This window comes from Coccinella septempunctata, chromosome 3 (assembly GCF_907165205.1).
Source record: "Coccinella septempunctata chromosome 3, icCocSept1.1, whole genome shotgun sequence".
Lineage (NCBI taxonomy): Eukaryota > Metazoa > Arthropoda > Insecta > Coleoptera > Coccinellidae > Coccinella > Coccinella septempunctata.
Window position 1 is genome coordinate 11,709,902 of NC_058191.1, and position 13,511 is coordinate 11,723,412.

The 13,511-nt window shown below is 36.5% G+C and overlaps 1 non-coding gene across 1 annotated transcript; it reads right to left on the reverse strand.

Annotated features, from left to right (window-relative positions):
* Positions 1–13,102: 13,102 nt before the first annotated feature.
* Positions 13,103–13,176, reverse strand: Trnat-ggu. The gene has a single exon. It is a non-coding gene; the product is annotated as a tRNA-Thr (tRNA).
* Positions 13,177–13,511: the final 335 nt, after the last annotated feature.

The window sequence follows — 13,511 nt, forward strand, 5'->3', positions numbered from 1 at the left end:
GCTTCTACAATTCGCTCTAATTTCATTTTTGCTATTTATGTGTAAATTCGATTTCTCCAATACGGCGTCCACATTCACTGCAAATGTTTCCAACTGTTCGCTAGATGGGTCAGGTATGGAATGTTTTAGTCCCATGTCCAAGATCTGCATTTCCCTTTCGGAAAATTCAATTGATGATAGATTTTTTGTGTTCGGGTGGAAGTTGAAAGGAGGGTCCGGTTGTAGTGTCCTTTCACTATTTTGACTTCTTGCCTTCTCTATTCGTAGTCGATCTAATTTTTTCTTGAGAATACCAGTTTTCCATATTCTCAAAGTTTCCACTTCATACCTAGTCTCCTCGATAATTCGTCTGTGTTCTTGATTGTTCACGCTGTCTAGATTTTTGATCATGTTTCCCAACAATAAGTTGCTGTTTCTGAGTTCGGTATAGTGAATCTTTATTTCCTTGTTTACCATTGAGTAGAAGAAATTTTGAGAAAGAGTTGGAAATAATAAAGTATATTGCTTACAAAAATGGTTACAGTTCAAATGTGGTTGACCGGTTGTTGATGAGGAAGTTCATAAAATTACACAACGATGATTCTAGGGATAATAAACAACCAGCGAAGAGATTATCGCTACCATTCTACGGAAAAATGTGTTATCCCATTGCGAAAATATTTAGAAGACACAACATAGACATAGTATTCAAGGCCAACAACTGCCTTTACAACTATCTGCTGAACTGTAAGGATGTGACCCCGACATTGGAAAAGAACGGTGTATACAAACTCAACTGTAAGACATGTGATAAATTCTACATCGGTAAAACGTTTAGGGCCTTAGGTACAAGGATAAGGATGAAAATGTAGAACTTCTACACAGCTTAGATAGGGGTAATCTGCTAGACTTGATGGAGATATATGAAATTGCAAAAAATTTAAAAATATACCCCGATAAGTGCCTTAATACACAAGTGAAATCCCACCTCAGCTATCACCCCATTTTCGAGAATCTAATATAGTATTGTTCACTTCATATGTTGTCATTCGGAACGTGGCTTTTACATCTGTCAGTTGTCATGTCAACACTCGATATTCCGTAAGTTGTCAATTATATATAGGACGCTGTCGATACGAATATTATAGTGAAGAGAAGAATCTATTGAAATTGAAAATAAAACCGAAAAAAATTTTTATTCAACCCTCTTGATGTTGTAAAGTGAAAGAGACGATGACCATATGTATATAATACTTGAAATCTGTATGTTTGACAAGTAAGTCCCCATTCTATTGTTGTAAGGGGATCACATATCTATTTCCTTTTTCCTTTTGTAGAACTCCTGAAGATGCCCTAACAAGGCGAAACATGTAGAGTAGATATTAAATAAAAAGAATCCATTAAGTACAAGTAGTTTATTATATTATATTAGAAAAATGGATTATGGCCGTCTAGTGAGTAACTTGTTTTTTTTACAGCGAAAAAAAAATTTCACTCGAAATTGATGAAATTTTTCACGATTGTACTTACTTTCATACCTAACACGAATATCAAAACAGAATCGAAAAATATCAAACGGTTTCGTTTTTACAGCCATTCAAATGTCCCGTTCGAATATCTGAAATAATAAAAAAACATGACACAGCTTGTGTTCTTAGGCCCATAATTTTTGAATTTGTATGTCGAAACATTCCAGATTGCAAAATGAATTTAAAAAAATCAGTGAAACTTCATTGAGAGTCGAACTCCCTACTCTGATTTAAGTATTAATGTGAAATATGAGTCTGTTCTAAGGTTCTCAGTATACATATTAATTTTCGTTGCCGAGCAACAGTAGCTGATAGAATTTGACAGGGTATTTGAATTTTACTGAATAATTCGAGTATATTGAAACGATTTGTATGCAAACGAAAATGAAATATTCACTTTTAGAAAAAAATGATATGGTTCAGGCTTATTATGAAGCGAATTCCTCAGGGAGAAAAGCAAGGGAAATTTACGCTCGCAGATTTCCAAGCCGAAACGTTCCCAATTTTAAAACTTTCATAGAAACAGTGCGTAAATTACGTGAAGAAGGTATTCTTCACCGCAAGAAGAAGGAAACAATCCGAAATAACGAAGAACGTATCCTGGATTTAGTGAGTGAAAATCCGATGGTATCAACGAGAACTCTAACAAATCATCTAAGTGTGAATAAGAGTAAATCCACTGTATGGAGAGTTTTGAAAAGAAATCGCTACCATCCGTACTATTTCCATTCATGTCAAACCTTAGAAGAAGGTGATTTTGAGAAGAGGAAAGAATTCTGTGAATTTATTTTAAGAAGGACACGTGAGAATAGGAATTTCCTACGTCTCATACTGTTTACGGATGAAGCAACATTCCACAGAGATGGTTTCTTCAACAAAAAAAATAATATAATATGGCAAAGGGAAAATCCACATGCAACAGTAGCAAAAAATAGCCAGAAGAGATTTTCTGTCAATGTTTGGGCGGGAATGAAGGATGGATTCATTATAGGACCGTACATTCTTCCTGAAACATTGACTGGAAATGGCTATATTCAATTTTTGAGGGAAACTCTGCGCGACCTATTGGAAGATATTCCTTTGAGTCACTTTCAAGGAATATGGTACCAGCATGATGGTTGCCCTGCTAACACAGTGAGGAGTGTACGAGAATTTTTAGACTCTCAATACCCTCGCCGATGGATCGGGGATTGGGACCTGTCGCATGGCCTCCTCGTTCTCCAGATCTTACACCTATGGATTTTTATTTCTGGGGTCATATGAAGAGTCTTGTTTATGATAAGCGAGCTCCAGTGACTTCGAGAGAAGAACTGATTCAAAGAATCGAATCAGCCGCCGAAGAGATTCGCCGAAACCCGGAAATGATTCGTTCAGCGGTGGATAGTGTGGCGAAAAGGGCGAGAAAGTGTATCCTGAAAAATGGCAATATTTTTGAGAACGAATTATGAATAAATTTTATACTAATAGGTTTTTTTTGTTGCGTTTGTGAAATTGTGGAATTATTCGTAGAAATTTCCGAAATAATGACATGCCATTAATATCTGGGAAGTATTAACCGCCAATTTCTGCTCAAACTGCATAAATTGGTTTCAAGATAGTTGCAATATTATATTCAGTTAAATTCAAATACTCTGTCAAATTCTATGAGCTGCCATTGCTTGGCAACGAAAATTAAAAACCTTTGAACAGTCTCAATTCAGATTCCACATTTATTTTAATAGGTACTTAACTCAGAGCAGGGAGTTCGACTCTCAATGAAGTTTCACTGATTTTTTTTGAATTCATTTTGCAATCTGAAATGTTTCGACATACAAATTCAAAAATTATGGGCCTAAGAACACAAGCTGTGTCATGTTTTTTTATTATTTCAGATATTCGAACGGGACATTCGAATGGCTGTAAAAACGAAACCGTTTGATATTTTTCGATTCTGTTTTGATATTCGTGTTAGGTATGAAAGTGAGTACAATCGTGAAAAATTTCAGCAATTTCGAGTGAAATTTTTTTTTCGCTGTAGACATGTAAAAAAAAAGTTGTGTTCGATTTCTGAAAAAAATTTTTCACAGATATCCTTTAAAAATTGTGTTAATTTAGGAAATGAAAATCAATTTGGCAACCGAAAAAAAAAATCACGAACATTGCAGGTTTTCCGCCATTTTGTAATTTTTTTTTTCGGTGCTCTACACCATTTCTGAATGAAGCATCCAAAGATACTACGATATGACAAGAAACCATTACTTTCAGTCTTATACATAACCGACCACACTCAATATAATAACGCTCGAAAATGACATCAAACACCGTGTATCTCCCTTATGCTTCGAAAACGGGAAATATTTCATAAGAAAAAAATGATTCTCCCGATGTTCTCTACACGTCATATGAGTTTGTCCAGTTTATGATGAAACACCCTGTATAATATCACTCATTGCAAACCCCCTTTCTTGCTTAAAGTCACTATCCTCCGGTCGAGATGTATCATACTGCACTGTACTGATGAGGGACAATAATCCCCAAACCGATCTACAGTTTGTGTTGATATCTTTCGGTCCCTCTTGGAATTCCTTGCTGATGCATGACTAGCACGCATTAATGGAACAACAATGCTGAATTGTCGTCTCATTTTAGAATAAAATATATATTCTGAAATTCTTTCGCGTTTTCTATCCCAGTCTCTGCAACAAAATCAATGAAAAAATTGAAATAATAGATTTGCTCCTATGTAAATTCTTGCACTAATTTGTCAGGAAAAGATGGAAAAAATTGTTGCCTGACAGTGAACAATGAATCCAAGTCTTCGTGTGCTGACAAATGTCAATGGGCAAACTACAATTCTGAAATTTTTTTAAGAATTTGTCTGATGTAGACTCCGAAACCATACGAAGTTTCACCAAAAATTTTTCGTTCATTGTCAGGCAACAATTTTTTCCATCTGATTTGCTACTGACTAATTAGTGCAAGAATTTACGCATAAGCAAATCGATTATTTCAATTTTTTAATTGACTTTGTTTCAGATGGAATTTCAAACGATATCTAATAAAATATATGTTGACAATTACACATGTTTCGCTATCACATGAAGGCAAAGTTATTACTATCCGTTCGTAATTGAACTTAATTAATTATATGATTTTTACTTGCATGTGATTTTCAACCACGAACAACGACACGTGTTTCCTTATCACAATAGCAGGTGGGTGAGACTAAACACATGTCGTGGTTGAATAACTCATGACAGTGAAAATAATTTAATTCTGTTTTCATGAAGTCTCGGCTACATTCGTACAATTCGTAGTTGCCGCAAAAATTTTCGCTACATCATAAATATATAATGATTGACTTTAAGGTAACAGCTAAACGGATAACATACTTAGAAAAAAATGGCAGATGATGGAAGGACTGATTTAATAGTAATTTCAAGCACCATGAACTCTTAAATGTATAATTCTATGTCACATGGATCCCACGAGATGATTGTACTCCTAGAGAAAACCAAGGTATTCTATATCTAGCATTCCTTCCAAGATCCCCTGACCAAAATCAAATCAAGCACGCTTGGAACCCATACAATCTGCCCCAGATGCCCACAGACCAGTAGACTTCAGCCGAAACCATTTAAAAGCTCCGAGGTCTTTTGCAAAAACTTCGGTAGGTAACGAATTGATGAAGATTATTTCAATAATTTACTGGACATGCGGAGAAGATGTCCTTCACTTATTGATGCACGTGAAGAAATTGAGAAATTTCCGTTTTTCGTAAAATATCATACATTTTCGATTTTTGTTTTTTAATTATTGTATTATTGTTAATCATTTCTTCGAAATTATCTCAACATTTTTATATATTTCAAAAGAAAATTAGGTTTCTCCGAAGAGAGAAACCCATTAATTCAATATATTAAACTTAACTTCTGACGAGCCGATCAATATTGATGGAAAGACAATTTGTAATACTTTTCCTTGTGTTTCAGATTTTGCGGGAAATAATCGATAAAAAATTTCAAGGTACACATTTTGCAATTGTTAGGTGTATTTGTAGGTATTTCTTAAATAAATAAATATTTTGTTTGAATTTATGTGTATTGAGAGTCTTCCATTATTGTAGAGAAAAAAGGAAGATCCGCTAACGCTCTTTGGAATCTTGTTATTTTGTGTTAGAATTCAGTCTTTTCTCCCTTTTTTTCCGGTCGTTTTTCTTGACGATTGTGTTTATATTAGGTATAGTATTATACCTTGAGTACCATTTTATGAAAAAAACATTTCAAGATTCGAAGAATGGGGCTTTATGAATGGTAACCTTGTAATGAACGTATATTTTTCTGACAAAAATATACCCTCATTTTAGAATGATCTTTTAGTTTTCATGTTTAAGTAGTTTTATTTTGTATTGATTTTGGAGAGAAATATTTTCAGTTTCCAATTCAGGATTCCGACATCGTTCGGAATTGTGAACATTCCGCACCGTTTTTATTCCGTTTTCAGTTCTAAAAAACGATGTCGCACCGTATAAAACATCCTGAATTGGAAGATAACCGTGTTTTTTGTTCGCTGGCACAGATAAGTCGAAATTAAGACGTCTTCATCGACGCAAATTTTACCGAATTTCGACAGTCGGGGCACATCTGATTTCCGCAACCCCCCTGAGGGTATAAAATCAGATGTTCCCCCGCAGGTAACTTCACTTACGATTAATTGCCTTACCTAAGACTATAGTGCGGTCCGCCGTGGTAGATTAGCTTTCTGCCGTTGAATTTTATTGGAAGATTCCTTTTGGGTGTCGTTTTCACCATTCAGAGTTTAAGTTTTCTTTTTTTTTTCTTCACGGTATTGGGTGATATTTTTTTTGTTTTCTGGAAATTTACGAGTGCAAGTGGCCACCCGAAACCATTGGTAAGACGACACTCCGCCATTTTTTTTTCTCTTTTATATCATTGGAACTTCAGCCTTCCTCTATCCCTTACTCCCCGGTTTAGGTTCCACTCCTACTGCGGAAGCATCCCGCTGGCGTGGATACTCAGGGGGTGCAGCACGCTTTTTGGAGTGGCGGAAAACTTCCTCTATCCCTTACTCCCTAGTTTGAGTTCCACTCCTATTGCCGAAGCACCACGCTGGCGTGGATACTCAAGGGGTGCGGAAAGCACTTTGGAGTGGCGGAAAACTTCCTTCATCCCTTACTCCCTAGTTTAAGTTCCACTCCTACTGCCGAAGCACTCCGCTGGCGTGGATACTCAGGGGGTGCGGAAAGCACTTTGGAGTGGCGAAAAACTTCCTCCATCCCTTTTACTCCCCTGGGTTAAGTTCCACCCCTACTGCTGAAGCACCCCGCTGGCGTGGATACTCAGGGGGTGCGGAAAGCACTTTGGAGTGGCTAACCCTCTTTCCTCCCTCGTTTGTCCGACGCTCACCACTGCTGTTATCGAAGAACCTCGCTGGCGTGGATACTCAGGAGGTGAAGAACGCATCTAGGGGTGAGCTGTCGGGAATCTGTGCCATCTTGTTTCATCCCCTAACCTAGCTGAAGTCCGATACCTGTCCGTTAAGTGTGCGTCTTAGGTTCTGGCTGGCGAACTCGTCCGTAAACCCCGTATAACGTTCGAGATTGGATCCTGTTTCATTCCGTCCGTTTTGCCCTGTAAATTCACTGATCTCGAGTCTTTCACTGTACGAATTTTATAATAGTGCCATTTGTGTTTCTTTGTACGAGTCGACAAATATAATTTGTGTACGTTGATTTTGACTTTCACTGGTTATCGCTAACAACCCAGATACCAGGGAACCTTGTCTTCGGCTAGTAGCTACTAGGGTAGGTTTGCTATTTTCCCTCAAAAAATAGCTGGCGCTCGAGTACACCGAGAAAAAGCCGTTACAACCTATGAAATATAAACTAGAATAAACATTAGGCGGATGGAATCTCTGTGTTTAATGGGAGACTATGAACCTTTCGAAAATTTCGAAGAATTAGCAACTGCCTTTCAATTGTTTCAACGAGAATGGGAAAAATTCCCCATATTTGACACCCCAAATCTCAGAAGAGGTGCATATTTGACGCCATGTTTTTTCACTAAATTCAATGTCTCTTTTGAGAAATGGCATCTCTAGTAAACAACCTGTTATTATTATTTTTTTTATGGTTCGAAGACATTGGACGAAGAATAACTTTTTGTAACTTTTCAGTTCTGAAACCTTTAAATTTCAGCCTTTTCCACTTGTCCCTATCCATCCCTTCAAATCCCTTCGTTCCAGGTCTGCACAAGTTAACCTCATATCATACTAGAGAAGGGGATGGAGGGCTTAACCGCCGCCTCATCCGCCACCCAGGTCCTCCATCTACTTATTCCTGATCGTTATTTATTATGCTCGTAATGAATTTACCGACCGACCCCGTAATTTAACACCCAAAAAGAGATTCCAATGTTGGAATAACTAATGCGTCGAATTCCCGCAGTTTAATTTTACGAAGAGAGATGGAAAACTGTACCTTAAATTTGAGAGAAGAGAGGAGGAGATGATTAGGGACAGTTTTGAACAGAGTTCGTGTCGGAAAATGTTCATAAAATTCGCTATGAAATTTTGCATTAATTCGAAAAACCATCTCAACACAAAATATTATTTTTACCCCCATAGAAATACACGTGGAATACAGGTTTAGAGGATTTATATATCAACTCTTCTGACTAATACAGGTTGGTTCAAGAATGATTTTACATAGTTTCGTGGTGAATAGTTGGTACCATGAGTGAGGTACAATAAGATTTGAGCTGAATTATGTTCATTTATTACTCGCGAACAACATTTTTTGTCTCTAGCCATCACTGACAAGAGTCATTTAAAATAAATATTTTTATGATGAAAAAGTGTGGAGAAATTTATATGATGGAAATTCCAAAATATAATAGCGATGCAATCTTTACCTACTGGTAGAATTGGTAGACAAATGGGTGTATAAGAAGATCGTCAATTTGGATAAATCGAAATTCAGGATTATTTATTCATAACCTTACTTTTAAATTCTTTAAATCCATCGAACGTAAAAAGAAGGGATTGGCTAAATAAATCTTTACCAAAAATGAAAAAGTTTAGAGGTCAAGGAAACATTTGAAATAAGGAAAAACGGCAACATAGAACTTCTTGATTAGTCTGTGACTTCCGTAAAAAGTTTGTCTAAGAGAACCTCTTCTCTTTACATATTGATCATGAATACCTACCTTGTTCATTTTCATCCCAAAGAGCAATAATGGCAGAATTGGAACTTATAAAGGATTTTTTCGAAAAAAAACATCACCAGCAGAAACATTCAAAGTGTGACCTCCCCTTTTCACCATTTTTTTTCATAAAAATTCGAATAATTTTTAAACCCTTGAGTTCCTAGCCAAGGTATTCGATACTGTGATATTGCCATTAAAATAATAATTAATTCAGATGCATTCCACCCGCAGATATGAATATCAACAAGTGTTACGATCTGAATTGAACTAGCCAATTTGCCGTCAGGGCTCTGGTTTCGGTCTCATTTGACCTCATCAGAGAAACATAACGTCTTTTTCGATGGGGAACGTTTGGAATTGATTCATTGCCTCCCCGTTTAGACGTGATCATTCTTCCTTATTGCCATTGAATTAGTTGTCTTATACGATGCAAAGATACACAAAATATGTAATTTGAAATAAGAAAGTAGTAGGCTGTTTCCGGTACAACCGGAGCTACGTGTAGTTCTAAAAATATTTCAGGGAGAAAGTTCAGAATCGAGCACCCCATCACTGAACTTTTCAGGACTAAATTGTAAGTTCTTCATAAACATCTAATAGACCTTTCAACTTGAGAATGGCAAGGAGCTTAGCCACACATACGAAAAGCCATTATCAATGTAGAAACCCAGTCTAATGTTCATTCATCATCATATATCTTAAAAACGTTCAATTGTAGAAAAAATTGCTTCGGACAAAATTTTTAGAAAATGTTTTGCTCTACAACTTTCCAAATGAATACGAAAACAATTTGAAGGAGAGGATATATCTAGAAAAATCTGATTTTTGTGACCTTTATGGCCAGTTTTTATTGTTTTTGCTGTCAGATTATATTTTTTCCGTTATTCTTGAAACATTAATTTCAAAATATGAAAAAAATCCACCGCTCTGGAGAATGAACACGTGACGTTTTTTTTTTGCAAGTTTGGCGTTTAAAATGTTAGTTTAAGAGAATATATACTTTTAAACATGTGAGGTAATTAACCACATATCTATATCTTAATCTGACACGCTCGAGTATGTATCTTTTTTTTCTACTATTCTGACAGGCTGTCCTAGACATTTCCCCCTAGATACAGGTACAGGTCCAATTTTTGGACTCTATAGAATCCAAGGAATCTTTCCTTATATTAATCTGACACGATCGAGTAGATCCCGAATTTCTTTCTTGACTTCCCAACTATCGATAGTTAATCGAAAATTCCAAGGTCCCTTTGGTATCTACACACTCCACGTCATACAAGAGCGCAGTGGCGTATCTTTCATAAATGAGGCAGTGCAATTTGAAGAATAACAACGTTTTGGCACAAAAGTTGAACTTATTTCAAATTATCTTCTTTTTAGCTTTACCTATTACTATTATCTATATCTATACGCCACTGCTTACGGATCCAGTTCTGTCAATTGAACTAGACTTTGCCACCTTTTACGTCATCACACTTCCAATCGTCTTTGAACTGAATTGCAACTTCTTTCTCTACTTACTCTTGATTACCATGAGTGACATTGACTCTTGAGTAAACAGAACGTCTGCAAAGCCATTTATCTCGAATTGTGACTCAGAATATTCACCAACAAGCAATAGAGAGAAACGTAAGTTTTAGTGAAAATATAAAATAATCAGTAAAACTGAAACGACTTCAACTAATGCTAGTGGAGATGACAAATCTAAATCTGAAACCGTAGCTGCGAAATCAGCAGTAAAAGGAAAAAGCAGCAGCATTCACCAATGCAAGATGGTAGTACTGACAGAAAGAAATTCTGTTATTCTTTCGAAATTTAGGTGGAAACAAGTACCAACGGCGAAAATATTAAATAAGAGAAAATTATACCATGTTTTCATAAAAATATTTGTATTTGCCGGAAAGTAAGAATTGCAAATCTAGATTCTTATTGGAGTTTCAACGGGATCAGCATTAATTATTTTATAGTCGCATTTTTCTAGCAAAAAATGTGTGCAATAAATAGAAATAAGTATTTCATGTTGAAATATATACATTTTAGCGTATTCATGGTTATACAAAGTATTTCAAGATATTGTTTTCTCGACAAGACCCCTACCCGGTATAAATACGACTCCTATCCACTACATTATTTCAAAGGGTTTAAGCAAACTATGTCAAGAATATTGTTAGATTCCGGAGTTGTTTATGTAAAGGTGCATTTACACCAAACGAGCATTGTTTTCGAAGGTTTCAAAACGTTTCGAAACGTTTTGAAATGTTTTCAAACGTTCGAGAACTCAGAATGGGAGGTGTTCACACAGCCCGCGCCTGTCCGAACGAGCAGTTGTTCTTGATAATTCAACGAGGTCTCTCTAAAGTGCACCGACAGGGAACACTCATTATCTATAATGCAATTAGTAAAACACTCATTATCTATAATGCAATTAGTAAAAATTGCAATAAATTGCAATTTCTACTGAATCTATAGTACTCAGAGTCTCTGATAGTAATAATCCCTCAAATGAACTCTACCCCAAAGGAGGAGACGAACAACCTGGGTGGATTCTTTTCTGAAAGGAAGAAATTATACCCAGCTGCTAGATGACTTGAGAGCGGACGAAACTGAACTTTTTAGAAATTTCTGCCGCATGTCATTATCGGACAAAATTGAGGAAAAAGTGTCAAGAAAGACACTAATCATCGAGAGAGCATTCCAGCGTCGGTTAGACTGGCACTAACGATTTATGGCTACGGTAGGGTGACCAGACGTCCGTCATTGTGACGGACAGTCCGTCAATCGTCCAAGAAGTCTGTCACTGGAAAACGTCCTTCAAAATGTCCCTCAAAATCTTAATTTTAATTCAGTATTTTTCTCAAGATTATTTGAGATGGATATTAAAAAAAAAAGTGCAAATTTATGGAAGATCTTTCGAAAGAATTTCCATTTTTTAAAACACAAAACTTGATTCTGAAGTCCAATGTACGAAGTGTTTGGGCCAATTCAGATTGCATTTGGAGGAAGAAGAGATAATGTACGGCATGTTTCAAGTTACGAACATAAAAAAAAATTTAATGCAGCAGCGTCTTCTTCCCTGACCAAATATTTGAGGCATTCAAATTTTGGGGATGAAGAAGCTTCTCTAGAAACGCCTGAAGCACTCTTCTCATTCCACAGTGTAATGCACAACCATTATATTAATATTATTAAATTTTCGTTTTTGTGTTGTAATAGACTTTTATTATTTCTCTATTTTCAATAAATAGATTTTTTTTTATCGCCATACCTTGTAGGAAACTGAGTAGCTGGAATCATATACAGGGTGAGTCTTATAGACTCGTACAAATATTTCACAGTAGAATCTTGAGGTCAAAAGAAACACTTTTTTCCTATACCATTTTTTCCGAATCGGCTCGGTTTAAAAGATACAGGTTGTTGAAAAATATAAAAAAAATGTTATTTCTACGCTTTATCGAATGAAATGAATTTGGAAATATAGTTTTCGAGTAATTTGAAGTTCAAAAATAAAAGATATCTGTGAAATTCGAAAAATTGGGTAATTTTGACCGAATGCAACTCTTTTTGAAAGATCCACAGACGTCACAGATTCATTTAGTTATTTTGAAGGTAATTTGTTTTTCCAGGGGTGGCCCAGCTCATTATGAAAACCTAAAATGGCTATATCTTCTTCTCAGGGCTGAATCGGAAAAAATGGTAAAAAAAAAATTTTCTTTTGATCAGGTCCGTCCGTGATTGAACATTGGATAATCTGGTCAGCCTAGGCTACGGGAGATTCTTATGGTGTCATGTACCTTTACCGAATTTCAAAACCATCAATATCGAAAATTAGTATCGTCTGTCTGTGAAGCCATCGTAAATGGACTCCAATTTAAATGGATTGATTAATTATGAAATCACGATTCAAGAGATCTCACCAAAATTCAAAATAAATTAAATACCAAGACCCAATAACTTATCACGGTCCACCGGTGATTTCGATGATATGACGCCAGATGTGCAAGGAAATCTGAATCCCTTTGATGATTCGTCGGTTTACCGACATGAGACGGAACGGGATCGAGCATTTTAAAACGTTTTGAAACAGGCTTCGTAAACTTTATTCGGCGTCGATGAGTGTTTACACCGCCTGTGCATATTGCGTGCATTGTTCGCAAACAGTGCTTTATAAAGAAACGTTACTTTACCGGCATGTGGCGAAATGAGCTCGAACTCTCTGAAACGTTCGAAAACAGGGTTTGCGAACTCTGTTCGGCGCCGATGACTGTTTACACCGCCCGTACTACTGTTTGCAAACAGTGTTCGCGAATAATGCTCGTTTGGTATAAATGCGCCTTTAAATGAATATATTGACGGCATGCAGACAATTATTGAATTCTGAAAAAGTACACCTCCGGGCAGGATTCGAACCCGCGCCCCCTTGATTACCGGTCAAGTGCTCTACCCAACTAAGCCACCAGAGGTCACGGTTTATGAGGTCAGTTGTTTATGTTGGGAACAAAATAATCAAAAACTTTATTATTTTTCTGTCCAGCACAATGAACTCTGCTATTCGAACGGCATCCGCTTCACTTCAAATTCCGATCGCAGCTTTCATAACAACACAGATGTGACATACACTCATACCGAATATGCACCCCGATTCTCCTCCTTTATAATGAAAAAGTTTCCGAGATGTGACCCACCCTGTACCTACTTCTACGAATAATTCTTCGAAACGTTTCTTTGCCTCTAACATTTTTATCAAAGACGGGGTGAATCTCCGCAATGAACCGGTAGCGTGTCTGTAGGCTCCCTC